This window comes from Microtus pennsylvanicus, chromosome 4 (genome assembly GCF_037038515.1).
Source record: "Microtus pennsylvanicus isolate mMicPen1 chromosome 4, mMicPen1.hap1, whole genome shotgun sequence".
Taxonomy (NCBI): domain Eukaryota; kingdom Metazoa; phylum Chordata; class Mammalia; order Rodentia; family Cricetidae; genus Microtus; species Microtus pennsylvanicus.
The window spans coordinates 81,931,924-81,953,372 of record NC_134582.1 but is presented as its reverse complement, the minus strand read 5'-3'; the positions used below and the strand labels follow the sequence as shown (position 1 = coordinate 81,953,372).

Below are 21,449 nucleotides of genomic sequence, written 5' to 3'. Positions count from 1 at the left end.
AAGAAGACCCAGGCCTGGCAGTTCAAGGTCAGGCACACAATCCTGGACCACAGATGTGACACACACAGACACACACACACACACAAATGTGGGCACAGAACAACCCTCACATACCCGCCGACTGTTGGTGCACAGACTACCCCATGTATGCCCTCACCCATCCTGGACAGGGTCAGACCACAGACACCTAAAGGAAACCTAGGAGGAAAGCAGGTCCCCAACAGAGAGGCCACCTTCTATAGCCAGACCCACCACAAGCTGTTTTCCAGTTGGCGCTCATTGCCTTACATTCTGGCTTCACTAATTTCACATTTGGGTTTTTGCTGTCCATGTCTGACTTTAAAACAGGATCTCATTGAGCCCAGCCTGGCCCCAAACTAATATGTAACAAAGATGGCCCTGAACTACCAAGCCTTCTGAGATTACAGAGGTGCACCATCACGCCTAGTTTTATGTAGTGCAGGAGAGCAAAGCTACCGAGGGCTTCACACACGCTAGGCAAGCATTCGTCCAACTGAGGTACATCCTCCGTTCTAGCTTCACCGGCTTCTAGACGTTACTGCAAGCACATAGAGGGTGCTGGGAATGTGTGCTTGCCTTTCTCCCTGTTTTTCCCCGCTCTCCTCCACAGCCCCTTCAGCATGGCGACCGTGCACCCTGACCGTCCTCTGCAGAGGGAGCATGTGTCCACCACGCATTAGAGGAATCTTCTCTCATCACGATGCTAACATAGCATGTGCAGGACACAGAGGTGGAACGCCTTCACTGTTGTCAGCATACTCCATAGAACTGTGACCAAAGTGACTCGGATGTGAAAAGGCAAACAGGTCACTGGGGAGCGGTGGCATGTCCTCTTATGAAGAACATTAAGAAACCACTGAGCTGAAGTTCAACTCATGAACCAAAGAAAGAAAAGAATGGTTGTTGCCGGGTGCCGGTACACTGTAAGGACCCAAAACTGGGCCCCTTCTTCCCCAGAAACACCATCACCAACCCTGACAACCTGAGTTTAATCCCACACAATAGAAGCAGTGAACTGAGTCCAGCAAGTGGCCTCTGACTTCCACCCAAGCTATGGGTACACTCGTGTGTATGTATACACACACACACACACACACACTCTTTCCTGAAGCCCTCCCTCAAACATCCGAATTCATGCTATACAATTCAAACTCACAAAATAAAGTTCCTGCATAGCCATTCTAGTTTAACACCACTACAAACCTTAAAAATGAAGAAAAAGACCTGAGCATTATGGGTTTCACCTGACTGGCAAATGAGACACTCATAAAAGCGGCCAGCAGAAGACAGAGTTGGGAATAAGCAAGATGGCTCAGCTGGTAGAGGTGCTTGTTGGCGAGCCTAACAGGAGTTCCATCTCCAGAAGCCACACGTAGGAGAGATCTGGGTCTCTCACGTTGTCCTCTGCTCTCCACAAATACGCCTTGGTAAGCATGTACCCCTACTCCCTGCTTCCACACACACAGAGAATAAATAAATGAGATAAAAATTAGGAATTAGTGTTTCAAATTTTTCTTAAGAACAGGGAGTCAGTGTTTCAAAGCAAAAGCATCTAGAACACCCAGCCCCTGCTGAGGAGCAGGCGACCCAGCAAAAGCGGTAGCAGGACCCGAGGCTGGAACCACTCACCAGGGTTCAGGGACAGGCGGTGTGACCACAACACCGCTCTCCAGCAGACACTTGTCATGTAGAGGGAGGGAACTGGGAACAGGGTCCACCACTAAGAGCAACAGTCAGATCCTTTCACAGAGTAGGCCGGCAAGTTCTACCAAAGCCAAGAGCCACACACCGTGACCCAGCAGTGCCCCACCCGGAGGTCACAGCCTCGGAATGACAGCTCTGCCATAGCTGAGGGTATCTGTGGAGGTACTGTTTATCCTGACTTCCTGTTTCCCCGTGGCTGCCCTTACCAATTACTAAATCCCAGAAGCTTAAAACAACAGGCATTAACCCTCCCTTGTCTCTGGAGGCTGGAAGCCTTAAGTCAGTGGCATTGGGCCAAAGTCAAGGACCATGTTAGACCCCCAAGAATTACATCAAGGCTCTTCCTGTGTCTGGTGGCTGCAAAGGGTCCTTGCTTGTGGAGTTCTTGGTACCCCCAGGTATACAGAGAAAGACATTCATGGGGACGGTCTGACAGGCAACTAAAGAGGATGCAATTGCTAAATGGAGACCCCTGAGCTCCCAGGCAATCTGCAGGCATTTGATCCCTCCTAAGGACCACACACATGGGGAAGGCCTTCTGATTTACCAAGTCCTTGGATTAACACAGTAATCTCATCAGAGCCCCATCTAGGGCCGGGGAGATGACTCAGTGGGGAAAGAGCTTGCTGTACCAGCATGAGGACCTGGGTGGGTCTGGGCCTCCAGAACCCACAGAAAGCTAAGTAAAGTAGCATCTAGCCACAACCCCGTTTCACCTACTGCAGGGGTGCTGCAACGCTTTAATAGAGCTCCTCATGCTGTGCTGACCCCCCCAACCATAAAATTATTTCCTTGCTACTTCCTAAGTATAATTTTATTACTGTTAAGAATCATAATGTAAACATCCGACATGCAGCCCCTGTGAAAAGGTCATTCAACCTCCAAAGGGGTCATGACCCACAGGTTGAGAACCATTGTCCTACAGGAAGCTGGAAGGTGATACAGGAGAAGCCCTGGACCATGGGTCAATGAGTCTGGGGCACACAAAGGCAATAATAATAATAATAATAATAATAATAATAATAATAATAATAATAAGAAGAAGAAGAAGAAGAAGAAGAAGAAGAAGAAGAAGTAGAGCCTGTTTCAAATAAAGTGGAAGGCAAAAACACCCACACGTGAGGCCGTCCTCTGAACTCCACAAGCATGTATGGCATTATGTCCTGACATATATGTGCTCGCATTTACACACACACACACACACACACACACACACACACACTTAAGAAAAAACATCACAATGCCCTCCAGACACCCAGAGCAATGTCTGACAGAACATTAGGCACCAGGGGCCCAGGCGGGTTGGGGTAAAATCCATCTTGGCAGTCACTGCTCCAGGGTCCACCTCATCTCCACAGAGCCAGCTCTGCACAGCATCTTGACTCCTCCACCCTCCTCCTATGAGGGCACCTGTGACTGCAGCCAGGTTCTCCCAGATAAGCTCAAATAACCTCTCCCTGAGGAAGACCTTCAACCTGCCCACAGCCACAGGAGCTATTCACACAAGACCACATGAACGAGGCACTAGGGTCAGAGTCTGACAGCCCTAGGGAAGTTACACAATCTGTAGAAAGTCATAAGAGCAGAGAGCACAATGCCTAGTGTGGGTCTCTGAGTGGGGCATGCTGCCATAGGGACCGCTGCCTGCACACCCAGGCCTGCCCGGGGAGGAGAGTACGGCACTCTACAGTGTTCTCAGGGCTCTGCATTTCCTGCACAAGTGAGCAGTCCCACTGGTTCAGTCAAACACACACCCTCTAGGACCATGGTGGCCGTGACTTCTAAACACAAGGCTGCAGGAGGAGGAAGACACAGGCTATCTTTATCCAATTCCAAACCTCTATGTCCGGTTCAGAGGACCAGAAAGGCTCAGCTAAGGGGTATCCCGGTGGGACCAGCTCTGCACACGAAAAGATGAGACACATGTCTACGTCCTGGCAGCTCCTTTTCAACATGTCAGATCTCTCCATGGATCCAGGCACCATCTCTTCTCCCACTTGACCTTAGTGATCCCACCTGGGGTCTGTCTTCCTGGGCAGCTTAACATTTACAGTCTACCGAGGTCTGGTTGCCTGGACACAGTTGGCTACAGAGAACTCTTCCAACACGGTGTGAATAGAAACCGCTGAGAAGGACCAGCCTCTCTGCAACAGGCCCCCTGGGGGCTGACAGTTCCACCTGCCCTCTGGGAACCAGCATCCACATACAGAATGGCAGGCAGAAAACTATGAGGCCCAGGCTTGTCAACAAGAACTCAATGATGCATCCAGAAAGCCGCTCACTGCAAGGCTCGTGTCTTGGGCTCTGGTCATGTGCACGACAGCATCACCACATGCGGGCTCTCCACAGGGAAAAAAAAGAGTCCTTTGTGGGATATTAATAGCCTCGCCAGATGTGGGCATGCCTGGGGTATTTCCCTAGGACTGTGCTGGCTCCCCACAGCTGCACAGGCAGGCATCAGCCCCTCCACTCAAGCTGCCAAAGCGAGTCACATGGTATGGGGGCAGGGCAAGTATTTACAAGATAGCTCTCCTCATCATAAACACGACATGCAGACTGAGCAGGCCACCAATGCATTCAGGACATGGCCATTACGTGGAAAATCAACTACAAACATGTACACTGCATCTTTGCTCCCAACAGAAAACAAGGGCAAAGGAAGCCTGATGCTGCGCCTTCAACGTGCGGGCTCACCTCAGGCTAAGGCAGGGTTAGTGCCTCAAGAGAAATACGGTCAATGTGGAGACCCTCTTGAGCCCCCCCAGGAGGCTGCTTAGGAGCTTTTCTTAGAAACCCAGAAACTGCAGCACTTACCAGTGGCCCAGACCCAGGGGATCAGAGCAAAGTCAAAGCCAGGGCAGCCACAGCACACTCTAGATCCGTACTGCTAAGGGCGCAAGGCTGATGGCACATGCCGCTGCAATTGCATGGATGGCCACATACCTTTCTAATAATCTATTTCATGTAATTCAGTACACAAACATGCATAATACAGCCTTCTAATGTGCACTTAACACACTTCAAAAGAGGCATACATAATCCCTTCTGGGTACTGAATCTTCAAAGCAGGCTTTGGCTTTGAACAGTCACGCTCCAGCACCTGGGCCAGGTATAGCGCTCACTTATGGGACTGGGCCATGTGGATCTAAAGCACAGGACAGCAATAAGGCCCACACATGGCTGCTAATATAAATGTTTGGTTCCAAGGGCGCTAGGGGTGTCCATGCTTCCTGTCGCTATAAATGGACCCTTTGCCGTGCCAATGGCAGAGCCCCAGCCTAGGGCTGGTCCCTTTGGGTTTGAGTGGCTGGACAGTACCACACTACCACATCTCCTGCCACACTGGAGCCACTGAGGACCTGCCATCTGTATACTACTCACGCAATGCCTGCTGGAGATCTACACTGTGGACCTAATGTCTGGCTGATGCCACACAGTCAGGAGTTCTGTATACTTAGTGTCTCTGAGCTTTAGGGTCGGCACCTTAGACCCCAGATGCCCAAAGGGAAAGGGCCTGGGCATTATTCCAGGTCATAGCTTCCCAGGACTGCACCCACAGGACCAGAGAAACCTTCCCAGGCTCCATGAAACTCACAGGAGTAACTATCTCCTATTTTAGTATCATTTAATTAAATCTGTGGTGGCTCTCTTCAAAGCTTGTGCTTTAGATACTGAAAATAAGGCCACCTTCCTATACAAAAGTTGTTGGTCCCAAGGCAGATGCACACACTCAGGGGTACTGGGCACACTCAGGAGTAAGCATACTTAGTCAGCTGAGCCCACTCCAAGGCTGGGCACACTTGAGCAGTGCAAGAACATGCACACAATGGGCCTGGTAAGACCTCAGGGCTGCGGATGGAGAGATTATGGATGGCTGAGGGTTACAAATACTTTTCGGTTTTTGCAGAGAACCAGAATCCATTTCCCAACACCCACAGCGGGATGTTCACAGCCACCTGTAAATCTAGGTCCAGGGGATCCATGCCCTCTTCTGGCCTCCTTGCAAGCATGTGGGATACACCCATACAAACACAAACACATAACTATAATTAAAACACACAAGAAAGATGAAGCCAGGTCCTGCACACAAGTGGCATACACCCAAACAAACAAAAATACATAAATATAATAATTAAACAACTGTAAAAACCAAGAAATATGAAGCTGAGTACAGCGGCACACACCTTGAATCCCAGAATTTAGGAAGCAGACGCAGGCAGAGCTCCATGAGTTCAAGGCCAGCCAGGTCTCCAGAGTGACTTCCAGGACAACCAGGGCTACATAGTGAGACCCTGTCTCAAACAACAAAACGAAACCAACCAAGAAAACAAAACACAAAGACTACAAAATTGTGGGAAACCAGAACTTTGAAAGCACGGACAGCTCAAAAGTGTAACAAAACCTAAAGCACTTTCCTTCCCATACTATGTGTCCCCTAACACATGCAAGTAGAGTGTGGGTCTAAGACCAGAACTGCAGGTGAGCATAGAGCCTTGTAACCTGCCACTAAGCAAGGTCTGTCCCTAATCCTGACATCTGCCCTGTCATAGGCTCGGTATTCCCAACAGACCCGAGGGGCACCCAAGCACCACCAAACCATGCTAGTTAGCCAGACCTCACAGAACCTCTTGGCTGCCGCCTTCCATGCCTGGACACACCAGTTTCTCCCAGAGGCCACTCTTGGATTCTTGGCTAGATTTCCACTATGGCGTCATAGAGACGGGCCCCCAGGGGCAACAGTAAGGACAATGCCTGCTTTGTCCCCACTCAGAGGACCCACCAAAGGCAAAGCTGCTTGTATGGGCCACTTCACACTGAGAAAGATCCTGAAAAGTTATTATAGTTTCCACCTCAACGCAAATCCTACAATATACAGCTTAATATTCCTAAGTATTTCCTTTCTAGGCAGCCTTTTATATGCAAACTACTGTGTTCCCCTTATCCTGGGGGTGGGGGAGAGACAACGCCACCCTCCAAGACTGGTGACTTGTCACTCGCTGGGTGACTGACACTGTTGAGCATGCACCAGGCTTTTTGAGGGACACAGAAACCTCAGGCAGAGTTTCTTTTTAAAATTAGACACAGCGAGGTATCAAGAGCAGCTAGCAAGGGGACTGAAGAGAAGAGAGCTGTACAAGTGTGAGCCCGCTCCTCTTGCTCTCCGAATGCTTCCAGCACTGCTCTCCCTCCTTGTTGATTTCAGGGGACAAAACATGCGCACAGTGAAACCGCAGATAAGGGGACTACTGTATCCGTGATGTGAAAGCCGAGGCTTGGAAAATCTCTGAGCTGCCAGCTAGAGTGCTGTGCTCACAGCCGGCCAACCAACTGGGCTTCCAGCGAAGACTCTGACAGTTGAGCTGGGAAGGCTAGGATGGCAAAAGCCTAGTCTGGAAAGTCTACTAAGTGCAGGTGTGTTCACACACACCTTTAGTCAGAAACTCTGGCCAGCCGTGGAAGGTATGGGGTCCTTGTGGCTGCCTCTCCCTTCAGTTCTGGAAGTGGCAGGCGCTTGGGGGATTGGGATGAGGTTGGCACAATAAGGCCAAGCAGCACTGGGAGGTGGGTGCCGTTACGGTGGTTGGAGGTTAGAGATAAGGCTGGAGATGCCCCTGAGAAAATGGCTAGATACTTTACCTTCACCACACTGTGCCTGACAATCACCTGTGACGAAAAGGTACCAACTCCCTGCTGAAGCTGCTCAGACAGGTTGGCATCACTACCACACAAGCATGTGCAGCAGGGTTCATGCATCCCAGGCCCTCTGAGTCCTAGGCAAACCCAGAAAGCCTCTTCTGTCCACCACCCCGAACACACAAGGGCAGTGACCACAAAGAGCTGGCACATCACCCCCCAGCCCGCAGGTGAGCTCCCACCTCCACAGACTTCCCCACCCCAGCGTCAAGCAGTGGTTGGGAGGGCAGAAAAGAGGCAGGGCCAGCAGCTCTTGAAGCTCCCAAGGGAGGGAGGGAGGGAGGGAGGGAGGGAGGCCACCTTCAAAGACTTGGTGCTTACTCCTGAACACAAAATCCCCAGGGGATTTTTTTTAGAGGGAGGAATAAGTAAGGGTAAGCCATGCCAGGACTCAACTCCAGCTCCCTCCTGTCTTGCTGAAAGTCGGAAGTTGGTGCTGACCCAGGTGAATCTTCATTGTCAACTGACTGGATTTGGAGTCACACGGGAACACACGTGACTGTGAGGGTGTTTCCAGAGAGCTTTAACTGAGGGCGGAAGACCTGCCCTAAATGTGGGTTGTTCTATGCTAGGGCTGGGGCACCAGACTGAACAAAAAGAAAGAAAGGTGAGCACCAGCCCATGATTCCCTCTGCTTCCAGACTGCGGATGAAACCTGGCTGCCTCAAGCTCCCGCGCCACTCCTTACCTGACATAATAGTCTATCCATAAACTGAGCCAAACAAACCCTTCCTTCCTTACGCCACTTTGGTTCAGTATTATGTCACAACAGGAAAAATGAGAAATCCATCATCCAAATGGGTTTCTCCCAGAGTCCCTTGCTGGCAGCCTGTCCCCCTCCATCCACACGGGGCCTTCAATGCCTCATCCAGACAGCGACCCCTTTGGCAGGAAAGCCTCAGTTTTCATGTATGTAACAGAACCAACTGCTGACTCATGGGGTCACCTCCCAAGGGGACACTTCCTTGGCAGGTGGGTTTTGTTACTCACCTAGGGACCAGGATTGTCAGACATGTCGGCATTCAGGACCTGGCTGTGTTCCAGTGGTGTTAACAGAATCTGAAACAAGAATTGGAAAAGGAGGTATCTTAGCAGAACCAAGGTGAGTCAGCTAGTTAGCAAGACAGAACACATACAACACAGACAGACAGACAGACAGACACACACACACAGAGTCACAGACACACAGTCACAGACACACACAAGACTCTTCAAGAGCACTGCCCAAGAGAGGAGTCTGTCAGGGAGAGCAGCACTCCCGCCAGGTGAGCTCTAAGGACAAGCCCCACAGGAGCAGGGAGGGTGGAGGCGGTGTCTGCCTCTCCCTGACTTATTCCTTCTCTGCTAGCCAGGAGCCACAGCAGCAGTCTCCGCAGCACAAACTAAAAACTGGTGTGTGGAGGAGGGCAGGAGATCATGGGCGGGGAAAGATAATCCAGTCATCATAAAACATGACACTCCAGAGCAAATGAGATGGCTTGGTAGGTAAAGCGCTTGCCCCCACACACGACGAGCTGAGTTTGATTCCTGGTACCCACATAACAGAAAGAGAACTGACTCTCACAAGCTGTCCTCTGTCTTCCACACGTGCGCTGCAGTGCACACAGAACACACACAAACGCCTTCAAAGCTTTTTAAAAGACTGACCTTTTAGCACAACCCTTTCAATCCGGCCCCTGAACTAGAACTAAACACTAAGAAATATCAGTGTTAGCACACAGTCAACCATTTTAAAGAGAAAATAGAGAAGAAACCAGAATACCAGAATTGATGGTTTGTTTTTTTTTAAATAAGCAAAGCAGAAAGGGTTGGACTATGTAACACACAAAAAGGGGGTATAGAAACAGCAGGCAGAAAATGCTAAGGCCACCTTCCCTAGGGGCTCCTGAGAGCCCCAGTGTCCCCAACCAGAGCAGGAAACTGCAGAGGACAAATCAGAGATGGTGGGGGTTTGGTACCATTAACTACACAAAGAGTAAACAAGATGTCATTGCCTCTTCCAGGTGGGAGCTAAGTGACCCAGCCAGTGATGGGGATGGCTCAGGGAACTCCCAACCCAGCAGGGACAAGAAACAACAGCCGCCTGGCCTGACGTTGGAAATTTCCTGACATCCATCCAGCTGCTGTTGGAAGAGGGCCTGCCAAATCCATGGGTTGAAATCTGGCTGCCACTGTGCCATTAGGAGGAGGGCGAAACTCCATCTCTATACTCCTACATCACTGGCATTTGGAGATGTGGCTTCTGCAAGGTATTACGATGAGATCATGAGGGTATGGCCTCCATGGTGACATTAGTGGCTTTAAAGAAGAGGAAGAAACCCATGCTGACATGCGATCTGTCTCACTGAGTGATGCCCTTACCATGATATCCTGCATCAGAAGGTGCTAGACAGACACTAGCACCCTGCCCCTGGACATCATAACTTCAAACTGTAAGCTGGATAAAGTTCCCTGCTTTATAAGTGGCCCAATTAGAGCAACAGAAAAGGGACCAAGACCTGTTCCCACTCAGACACAAAGATGTGTCAAAGGACATTCTCGGCAGTGCAGCAAAGCCATGGATACAGCCTCAAGGACCACCAGCAGGTGATCAGAGAGTGAGTTACAGTTTGTCCAAATATCCGAATGCTAGACAGCTGTATGTGTGGACCTGGAATGGCCCAAGGCAGAATAGGGCTGGACAGAGATGGCCAGAATGGGACTGTGGCTCTGGCTTTCAGGTGTGCCTCACTCGAGTGTGTGAACGAGTGTCAGGAGACAGTCACGGTTCTCACACTATGGGTTAGATCTGGGAGTCAAGACAACTTGGTCCTTCTCTGTTAGTGACCTTGCATACTCCAGTAGACACATGCCACAGTCCTCTAAATGAGAGCACACACACACACACACATATATATATACACACACACGTATACATACATACACACATACACACACACACATATGCTCCAAATGCACACACCCATATATGCTGGAAGAGGCCTTTCTCCTTCTCCCAGAAGCCCTACCCACTCACCCACCAACTCTGAGATATGCATTCTTAGCCACGGCCTCTTCTAGGAGCCTCAGTCAGTGGTTTTGACATAGGAATACTGCCATGGATGAATGAAAACCAGACCCTTGGGCCCCAGTGGTCCTGCAGCGCAGAGGGGAGCACAGGAAAGTGCATTCCTAATGGATTCCAGGCCTGTGCTGCTGAAGGCCTCTGGGGCCACAGCTGGAAGCTGCTCTTTCAGGGACCAGCATGGGAAAATTCAGCAACTCCACTGTTTCTTACAGGGATCAGCCTACATCCAAGTGGTCCCAACACACTATGAGAAGATGCAGAACCAAAACGAAGAAGGTAATTCCAGGAGAGAGGTACTATTAGCAGCTCAAGAGTGTCAGTGAGGAGTCCCTACTACTAATACCCCCAAGAGGCCCTGGCACCCATGGGTGCTCCATCCCCAGCCTCCTGTGGCTTGAAGCACTCTCTCTGGCAGGACACTCTTGGTTGCTGGCCAGCTCAGAGGTTACCCCTAGAAGCAGGGACGGGGTTCCCTAGTAGGGACATCTGGCAAAGTGTATCAGGACCATCTGGGCGAATGGACAGTCTAGGCCAATAAGCCTCCAACACTGTACATGAGTCTAAAGAACACAAAGTGACAAGTGTGACCATCCTGGTGTCACCTGAGCGCCCAAGTGCCTGCAAAACAATGTCAGTGACAGGCGGGACCCTATGCTGGCTTCTAGAAAGACCACTGCAAGGAAACCCCTTCCTGACACTCAGATTCACAGCGCCATTCTAAACAGACAAGGCCACGCACAGGCCTTCAGGTCTGATTTGGTATCCCAGGTGAGCAGTCAGTCACAACAGACTCTGGGGACCAAACCTTGGACCAGTTTCCCTCCGCTACCAAAAGCCCATGGTTCTCAAGCCACACCCGGTACACGTTCATCCCTACCTACGCCTGGCTCTTCCCTGCAGAGCCTACACCCCTTCAGGACCTCCACCCTCTCCGACTGCTCACTAAGCCTCTGTTTGGTTTTGGTTTTTGTTTACCTTCCTTACACTGCAGGAGATGATTCCCGGTCTCTTCAGCACGCTAAGCCATCTGCCGCCAAGCTTCATACTTCAGAGCCTTGTTTTTTTTTTTATTTGAATTTGTACAAATCAAAAAATACTGGGGCCCCCAGTCCCCAAAAGGTGTTATATAGCAATACTATCACACAACTAAGCAGAGGCAAGAATGATCTAACACCCTTGAGAATAGCTTGCCGTCATACCAAGAGTGCCAGAATAAATTTCCAATAGGTTTTATTCACCCCTGGCAGAATAGCCTAGTGGTGAAAACTGGGGTGTCCTAGACATCATAAGTATCACAAGATGGTCCTGGAGCCAAACTATTTCCTGAATGACAAGGGAACTACTAAACAAATTCCAGAAGGCTGAGATGAAGTGTAGTAACTCTTTCTAGCAGTTCATTAAACCGGTTTGGTTAGGAGGGGAAGTTCTGGGGGCTTCAATAATTCCCAAGCTACAGAACACGATGCCAGAATGTCTCTGTACATCATCCCTTTATATGAATTTCATCTCAACAACAAAAAGCTATAGGAAGTCAAGGGATGTTGGGATGAATTCCCCGATGGACACAGATGGGCTCTTCCCATGGGAGGGCATCGGTTGCCTCTCCACTATGCAGGAGCCATTTGTGCATCCACAGATGTCTGTGTTGGCGTCAGTGGTCTCTGACTTACGGTTCTGCACACAGTCAGGAGCCCCTCGATCTCACATCCACTTAAACATTACTTATTCCAAAGCCTGAGGCTAGAAGAAAAGAGGGAACACGATACTGGGGTTCTGGAGGTACAGGGGATAGTTTGGGGGGAATCTATGAATGAACGGACAGTTACGAGTGGCCTCTGCATTTCTGGGGAGGCAGAGGAAGTGGGTGCGCAGGGAAAACAGGAGTGAGGAACCAACCAGGCCCATGACAGCAAGAACCAAAGACCTGAGAATCACACCAGAGTGGAGCTCTTCTAGGAGGCCATGAGCCTGACTTTTAACAGTGCCCCCATACAGCTGTGTGGCTCCCCGGCCTGTGTCACAGCATCAGGGACATGTGCCAGTGGGTGAACAGGAAGTTCAAAACCACTTCCTGATTCAGGGGTTGAGGAGATGGCTCAGCTGGTAAAGCGCTTGTCTTGCAAGCTTGAGGACCTGAGTCCAACCCCCCAGAACCCATGTGAAAAAAGCTGGGCTAGTCATGCATGCTTTCAAAGCCAGCACTGGAGGGACGGCCAGAGTCAGGAGAACCCTGCCGTCTCACTGATGAACCAGCAAGAGCAGGCCAGTGAGAGGCCTTTAAAAAAAGTAGGAGACACCTGAAGAATAAGTCATGGTTCTGGTCTGCCCTTTGTGTGCACGGGCACACATGTACCTGCACATGTCAGTGTGTGCGCGTGCACAAACACACACTTCCTAATCCAAACAACAAAAACTAGGAAAAACAGCTGAGTTCACCTCACTGATAAAGAGATTATTTTCATTTCTGCCAATCTAGATTCTCTTTAGGGCTGACAAAACAACTCTAAAGGCCTGGGGTGGGGAAACAGGTCAGGGCCACCCAGGGCCTTCCCTTCCCCGAGCTACCACAGGGCTGCAGGAAGTCACAAGCTGATGCCCTGGCATCACACCTATAACAGCTTCTGCTAAAGATGTGCAAATGTTCAGACACACTAACACTCGAAAGATCACGCGAGCACATGCACAGTAAGGCCTCCCAGGTATGCAAGTACCCGTGAGCCCACTCAGTACCTCAGCGAGGGTCACGACTGCCCAGAGAATGTGCTAGTACGGCGGGACCCAACCTGGCAGCACCAGCTGTGCTTGAGATGTCTTGTCAGCATGGACATCCCCAAGGCCCCTCCCACTGCCCTCTTTGTCTGCCGTCAGGACCCAGCATGCAATGCCTGTAAACATGGTGAACATGAGGGCTGGGCATCCACATGTGCAGTCACATCCTGAGCACAAATGTGAAGTAGACATGGGTTACAGAACCTTCTAAGAGGATACAGCTCCCTTCCAAGCACTCCTGTTACTGTATAACCTGAGGTTTTGAAGTCCAAAGCTCCAGGGGACAGGCTTTGTTACTCTTTTACAAGCCGTCAGAGCAGAATATAAAAAGGTCAGCAGACTCCTGGATGGAAAGTGAATTAATCTTCCCAGCTCTTAGCCTGCACATGAAGGTTAGCTGGGGTTCCCCGGGTTGCGGGGGCTGAAGTTTCCATAAGCGGAACCCCAGCAGCATTTGGAACAGCACCACCTCTGCCTCCTTCCTGGCCACCATGGGGAGACCCGAGTACACGTCCCCAGTACCACACCCTGCTCTAGCATCACCATACCCTAACTGCCCAACTCTGCAGAATCAAGGTGACTCAGAGATAGCCCAGAACCCAAAAAGACAAGAAGCAATGTGCTATCTACTAGATGGCTCAGCCTACAGTTCAGACTCACGTAGACCTCTTAACACATGGGTTTTACAAATGTTCAGAAACTGAAGCTCTACAGACACAGACTTTGCCCCTTGTCATTTTTTCCTTCCATACTCCCACTGACGTGGCGCATAGATGATCTCGGAATGGTGAGGAATTTAGGGGACTGGTGTATGGACGGATGCCGATTGTTGTGTGTAAGCACCACACACACCATCGTATGAAAAGATCGGGGCATCTTTGAATTCTGTGGATGGTTCTAGGACCCATTTCATCCCCTCAGATACAGATGGATAACTGTGCACACTGGTGCAAGTCACCCGGTGGAGATACTGACTTTCATGTCCTTTACTCCTTCGTTTTCCGTGTGTGTGTGTGTGTGTGTGTGTGTGTGTGTGTGTGTGTGTATGCACTTTGCAAGCGTGTGCTTATGCATGTGGAAGCCAAAGGTTTAGGTTGGAAATCATCCTCAATCGCTCTCACGGAGGCAAGGCCTCTCAAACCCAGAACTCATCAATATAGCACTCCCTAGGCAGCTTACTGCCTAGGTAGGGGTAGGTGGATCCCATCTCTACCTTCCATGGGTAGAGCAGTGAGGCCACCAGCTCAATGGGTATTACTTGGGTCCTGGGGACCCGAACCCAGGTTCTCACACTGACACAGCAAGATCTTTAACCTGTAACTCAGACATCTCTTCAGAATCTGGGCCACTGCTATTTTAACATAAAATGTCCGTACACGATATATCTGTATACGTGGCTACGTTTTGGGACTACTCTGGATTCTGTCTCCACAAACAAAAACCACGGGTTTCTTATGAAAGAAGGGAAGGCACGGTCCTTAGAGAACCTACTCTAGACGCGATCACAGTGGAGGTTAGTCTTCTAGCAGGCGTGAGCTGTCAGCAGGTGGACGCCATGTCACACACCTGCAAAGCCACAATTTGAAGGGGCAGCAGACAGCTGTGGAAGGCCGATGACAGCCTGAGACTGAACAGCAAAGCACAGCAGCTACAGAGACCACTCTTGGTACAACACAGGCCAGGACAGCCACTGTGTTTGGCCTACTTGTCCCATAACCCAGCATTACTTCCATTCGGTGCCCTGTCATAGCCAGGGGTCCTCACAGTCCTATGTGTCCTTTTGTGGTGGGGACTTCTAAGCCCTCTCCATTTTCAAAAACTTCCTTTCTCTCTCTTTTAAAGATACTTATTTTATGTGCATGTCTGTGCACTATGTGCATGCAGGAGTCCATAGTGGTCACGAGGAATCGGATCTCTGGGAACTGCCATGTGGGTGCTGGAGACCTAACCCCAGCCCTCTGCAAGAGCAGCCAGTGCACTTAATCATGGAGCCGTCTTTCTAGCCCCAACCTTCTCTCTTTTTATTCCTTAAAAATCATTCTCGCATTCGAAAGCCCAGCATGACACAGATTTGTCTAATTAAATGAAGCAAAATGACTTGCCTGAGGAATTACTAAAAAGGGGGTAGGGAGGAACCTTTTCCCTCACCTAAGATGCTCCAATATATCAGGACAGGGTAAAAACCACAATCTACAGCTTCCATCATCCAAACAAGGCAAATGGGAACAATGTGCCCTTCAGAAGGGAAGGACACAGTCAATCATCTTCACTCAGCAGAAACAAAAGACAGTGGTGCTGTGGAGACACAGGCCGGGCTGCCTGAGGAACCTGAGGCTCACCCTCGGGACCTCCTGGACTAACACCACAAAAAAGAATCTCAGGGTGAGTCATATGTTCAGAGAGTCCACAAATGAGAAAGGGGTACACTCACCCATTGCTGGTGGGAATGCAAACTTGTGCAACCACTCTGGAAAGCAGTGTGGCGGTTTCTCAGGAAATTCGGGATCAACCTACCCCTGGACCCAGCAATACCACTCTTGGGAATATACCCAAGAGAGGCCCTATCATACAACAAAAGTATATGCTCAACTATGTTCATAGCAGCATTGTTTGTAATAGCCAGAACCTGGAAACAACCTAGATGCCCTTCAACGGAAGAATGAATGAAGAAAGTATGGAATATATACATATTAGAGTATTACTCAGCAGTAAAAAACAAGGACTTCTTGAGTTTTGCATACAAATGGATGGAAATAGAAAACACTATCCTGAGTGAGGTAAGCCAGACCCAAAAAGAGGAACATGGGATGTACTCACTCATATTTGGTTTCTAGCCATAAATAAAGGACATTGAGCTTATAATGCATGTTACTAGAGAAGCTAAATAAGAAGGTGAATCCAAAGACAAACACATAGGCATCCTCCTGAATATTAACCTTCATCAGGCGATGAAAGGAGACAAAGAAAGAGACCCACATTGGAGCACCAGACAGAAATCTCAAGGTCCAAATCAGGAGCAGAAGGAGAGGGAGCACGAGCAAGGAACTCAGGACCGCGAGGGGTACACCCACACACTGAGACAATGGGGATGTTCTATCGGGAACTCACCAAGGCCAGCTGGCCTGGGTCTGAAAAAGCATGGGATAAATCCGGACTAGCTGAACATAGCGGACAATGAGGAATACTGAGAACTCAAGAACAATCGCAGTGGGTTTTTGATCCTACTGCACGTACTGGCTTTGGGGGAGCCTAGGCAGTTTGGATGCTCACCTTACTAGACCTGGATAGAGGTGGGCGGTCCTTGGGCTTACCACAGGTCAGGGAACCCTGATTGCTCTTCGAGCAGATGAAGGAGGGGGACTTGGTCGGGGGAGGGGGAGGGAAATGGGAGGCGGTGGCGGGGAGGAGGCAGAAATCCTTAATAAATAAATAAATTAAAAAAAGAAAAAATAATAAATTAAATTAAAAAAAGAAAGTCCACAAATGTATTAACTAGAGATAAGGCATAGCATATGAGCCAGAGTTGAGCTGGTACTTGGAGCCACACAAGTATCTTTGCAATGTCTAGACATAATATATACATGTATGCATGTATGTATGTATACATAATATATATGTATGTATGGTGTACATATGCATATAACACATATATACCAATTTCGTAGCTAAGTTGCACTGCTCAAAGAATATAACTTACAACAAGATTTGAAGTTTAAGCTAGATTTTTAAAAATTATTTTATTACTTTGTGTGTGTGTGTATGCCATGTGCAAGCCTAGTACCTGGGAAAGCCAGAAGAGGGCACTGGATCCACTGGAACTGGAGTTACAGAAAGTTGTGAACCGTGTGGGTGTTGGGAATAGAACTTGGGTCCTCTGAAAAAACAGCCAGTGCTCTTAACTGCTGAGCCATCGCTCTAGTTCCTACGCTAAGTTTCAAACGTTAAGTGTATGAGCTAGTTTACTTATTTCAGAAACGTCAGGGATTTTCTTTTGTGAATAAAACTGTCATGTGTGCTGCTTATGTGCAGAGTGACAGAAGCGTGCTGACACGGGCACATGCAAGGCTGCAAGCTTTCTGAGGAAGTACAGCTGCTTGTTTTGTTCTCGTTGTTTAAGACAGAATGGTCTCACACTCACTACACAGTGGAAGGTGACTGTGAACTTCAGTCTTCAGGCCTTCACCTCCAGAGTACTGGGATGACAGACAGGTGTGCACCACACACCCATTCCACACAGTGCTGGGGATTAAAGAGTCAAACACTACCACCTGAGCCACACCTCCAGCCCCTCTTGCTGTTTTTAATATCCTTGTTTGAGATGTCCATAGGAGGGCAAGCACTATTTCTGTAAGCAGTTTTGACTTTTCTTTTTCAGTTTGACTCAGAGTGTAAGTCCCAGCCCTACGATTCTCCCGACTTCCTCTCCTGCCTCACTCCGCTTGGCAGGCTTGTCTGGGCTTCTGAGCGGGCTAACAAGCAGCCTTTGTGGAACAGACAAAGCATAATTCGAGTCGGTATGTTGGAACAGTCACCTGGAGAGTGCTCACAGAGGAGGGACAATCTCATCCTCATTCTCGCCTACAAATTTCCTCTTGCTGTATATGAAGTCCCCTGGGGGACTGCTTCCAGGTAGCAGGCTGGCCCTTCTGGAGACAATGAAGACACACAGGTCACTGGGGTACGGTGCATTAATTGGTTAGTTCTGGCACCACCTGCCACCAGGGCTGCAGAGCCTTGGTGTTCGTCCTAGCACACACCACTGAGTCCCTGAGGAGACCAAGGAGATGGGCCCCTGGGCATGAGGCAAGTGATAACTGCACTAGATCGAGTCTACAATGTGTGAACAACTGCGCAGTGCTCACCGTCAGCCAAAAGAGGAGTCACCGCCACAGACCCCACAGACGCCAGCGCTATAAACAAGAAATGCCTGGCTTGGAAGAACACATCCAATTCTTTAATACCTACAAACAACCCAAACTCACCCAAGATACAGTCTCATCAACACTGTAAACATGAAGGAAAGTGAACATAATTAAAACACTCAGAAACAGACACTGAAAACGTCTATCTAACATAAAAGAAAGAAGGAACTAACAACAGTCTATATCACCTCTTCTAGAAATAGGGAGAAAAACGACAAGGCTGACACTGCCTTGAGAGCAAAACAATCAATTCCTGTTTAATCATCTCAAAAAGAAAGGAAAACAACGAAAAAGAACAAAATGACTGCACTTATTTGATTGACATGTCTTAAAATTTTATTTATTTTTGGTGCTGTGAATATCACTAGGACAAAACAATTCCCTTGTCTCCACGGTTCATCTTGTCATAGAAGTGCTGGGATTACAGATGTGTGTGTTCTGAGAATTGAACTCAGATTCCCAGACTTGCAGATTTTGAATCCTGTAATTACTGATGAAATGGAGACCTCAGGACAACCCATCTACTCCTTTAGAATTTCAAGAAATCATATCCTTTACTTTCCAGAGCAAAAGGCAACCAAGAGTGTAACAGAACACATTCTGGGCCTGGGTGTGCAGCTCACATTCTTGGCCACACAATAGCCCTGTCACCCAAAGCTTAATCTTCCAGTTTCAGTTACCTACTATCAATCATGGTCCAAAAATATCCACAGGACTTGTTCTAAGTTTGTAACTGCATGCTGCTCTTTGTAGCATGAGCGAAGTCTTTCGTGACCTTGCCCCATGCTGATGGGCTAAGCCATCCTCTTGCCCAGTGTATCCACCGTGGGGATGTTATCCACGCATGCGTCACTCAACAGCTGTCTCGGTCACCAGGCTGGCTGCCTCAGCGGCACAGGGCTTGAATTCCAGTAACCTTTATCTGATTTACTAATGACTCTTGCGCACAAGAGGAGGGGGCTGTGGGGATTTGAATCTGCAAAGAGAAGCCCCAGGAAGTGCTTCTTTTAAGAGAAAGGCTGCGTGTTTTCAACCTAAGGAAAGAAATAAGACAGACTGAGATTGCTCAGATCTACGGTACAGTGAGATTTTTCCGTGAGTGTGTGCACACGTGTGTGTGTCTAAGAGAGAGTGTGAGCTAGTGTGGTACACATGCATTCATATCAGAGCCCTTTTACATTTTTATAGAGAGTCATCAAGTTGCCTAGGCAGGTCTCGGAACTGCAATCCTCCCCTCTCATCCTCCGTGGTAGCTGGCACTGTAGATGTGCACCCCAGACAAGCTTGCTGTTCAACTCTTACTGTGCCTAACTTATACTTAAACTCTGCTGTAGGTCTGTATGTATACAGTTCAGTACTGCCATGGGTTCGGCCACCCACCAGGGGACTCTTCCTCAGATGCCCTGCAGGAAGTGGGGCCAATGGTAATCCATCTTGAGCTGACCGTGATCTTATAAAGAAATGAACACAGAGAGCATAAGCCCACCTTCTGGTTACACAAGGCAGACCCAAGGGCCAACAGAGGGACTAAAGCTTGCTGTATATGCATGAAGCCTGGAGTTTGGATCCCCAGAGCCATGTAAATTCTGGGTGGGCATGGAAGCCCACTCATAATTCCAGCTTCAGAAGGCAGAGATGGGATCCCCAGAAACAAGAGTCTGGTTGAGAGACCTTGCCTCAACAAGGAAGGTGGAAGAGCAATCCAGAATGATGCCTCAATCAACCTCAGGCCTCCACATGCGCGCACGCACACAAACACACACACACATGCACATGAACACACACATATACACACATGCACAACATACACAGATATACACACACGGAGGAGGAGGAGGAGGAGGAGGAGGAGGAGGAGGAGGAGGAGGAGGAGGAGGAGGAGGAGGAGGAGGAGGAGGAGGAGGAGGAGGAAAAAGCCAGATCCGGATCCTCTCACTCAGGTCATTCTGGAAACCGCCCAGAGAAGAGAGACAAAAGACAGGTCCTTATACCCACAGTGATTACTTATGACTTCACAGGGATGGGAAGATGGCCTCTGTCCCAATGGCTCCAGCCACACTATTGATACATGGGCATCAGGTCCTATACACAAGTCACTTCCTTCCTCCCACCCCCACTGCTAAGAAAGCTCACTTCAACAAAGTCCAGCTGCAAAGTGCAGCTTCTAGACACCTGGAACCAATAAACCTTGGGGATTAACTCAGCCTTAAGCATAGCCACTCTGCACTGGCAGGCACGTCAGCCTGAAGAACCTTCGCTTCAGATGAGTGTCTGAGGTTGGGTTAGGAAATCACTTGCATCTTAATCCAAACAAGAGCATCTGCGAGATTACACAGGACGCATAAACATAAACAGACCTGTTCTTCCATGGCCCTGGTCACCAGCCATCTTCCTCTGTAGACAGGAATGGAACAATCTAGTAAATGAGCTCCATAAACCACATTTCAAACAGCTTTTCTTTTTTCAAGATCAGACACACTCAAGCTGTCCATGGAAGCCAAGGAGCTTCAGAAACCCTACACGGCTTCCTTAAGTGGCCACACTTGGTATCTTTGAGTTGGACGATTCCTAGAGCAAAGGCTCAGCCATGTATATGGTCAAGTCATGGCTCTCCGGCCTCTCCTGACCCTTGACAATGGTGGGATGGGATTGTCCATGCTTGTGGGTAAATTAATCTTCCCCCAGTGAGAAGCTAAGCCTGGGTTAAAGCTGGGAATTCTGGTTGCGAGTCAAAGGTGGGGTCCTGCAGTTCAAAGGACCAGTCAGCAGGTCCAAAACGGTAGCCCTTGCTTCAGGACCTGAGGGTGGCACACTGTGGGCAGTGACTGATTCTGTCACACTAACACCCCACTGTCACTAGGTGCACCCACAGAAATCCTTGGATAAGATGCAGGATGTCCCCAATGGTCCTGCCAGCTTCTCAGAACTTCAGGCTAGCCACAAACCTCAACCCCAGGCTACCCGGAAAGCCCTGGCTTCCTAGAAACAGCTAAATTGAGGCTTGGCAGGAAACCCCAGAGACTGGGAAGCAGGCAACCATGAGGCCTGTACCCTAAGATGCCTGAGGAAGACAGGCCTTCTAGACCCCAAGGTTCTTGTGACACTGTCTGTGAGCCTGGCTTGGGAAGGACACGGGGACACACACTGACTCCAGTCTATGAGCAAAAGCCTGGTGTTGTGAGCCACCTGTTCACAGCCCTGCTACTGAGGCCCAGGAGCCCCCTCTCCACTCTGATAACACAGGGCCCTCCGTGGCCAGCCCTCACGGCTGG

At 49.3% G+C, this 21,449-nt stretch overlaps 1 protein-coding gene across 9 annotated transcripts in view; it reads right to left on the bottom strand.

Annotated features, from left to right (window-relative positions):
• Sema4d (semaphorin 4D) overlaps positions 1 to 21,449 on the bottom strand; it is a 101,735-nt gene that overhangs the window by 65,931 nt on the left and 14,355 nt on the right. For 8 of the 9 annotated variants that reach the window (XM_075969644.1, XM_075969641.1, XM_075969646.1 and 5 more), the window contains exon 2: positions 8,410 to 8,478. The gene's annotated coding sequence lies outside the window, so the exon portion shown is untranslated. Of the gene's footprint in view, positions 1 to 8,409; positions 8,479 to 8,620; positions 8,640 to 21,449 lie in introns of those variants that run through there. The other variant, XM_075969637.1, reaches the window with a different exon arrangement.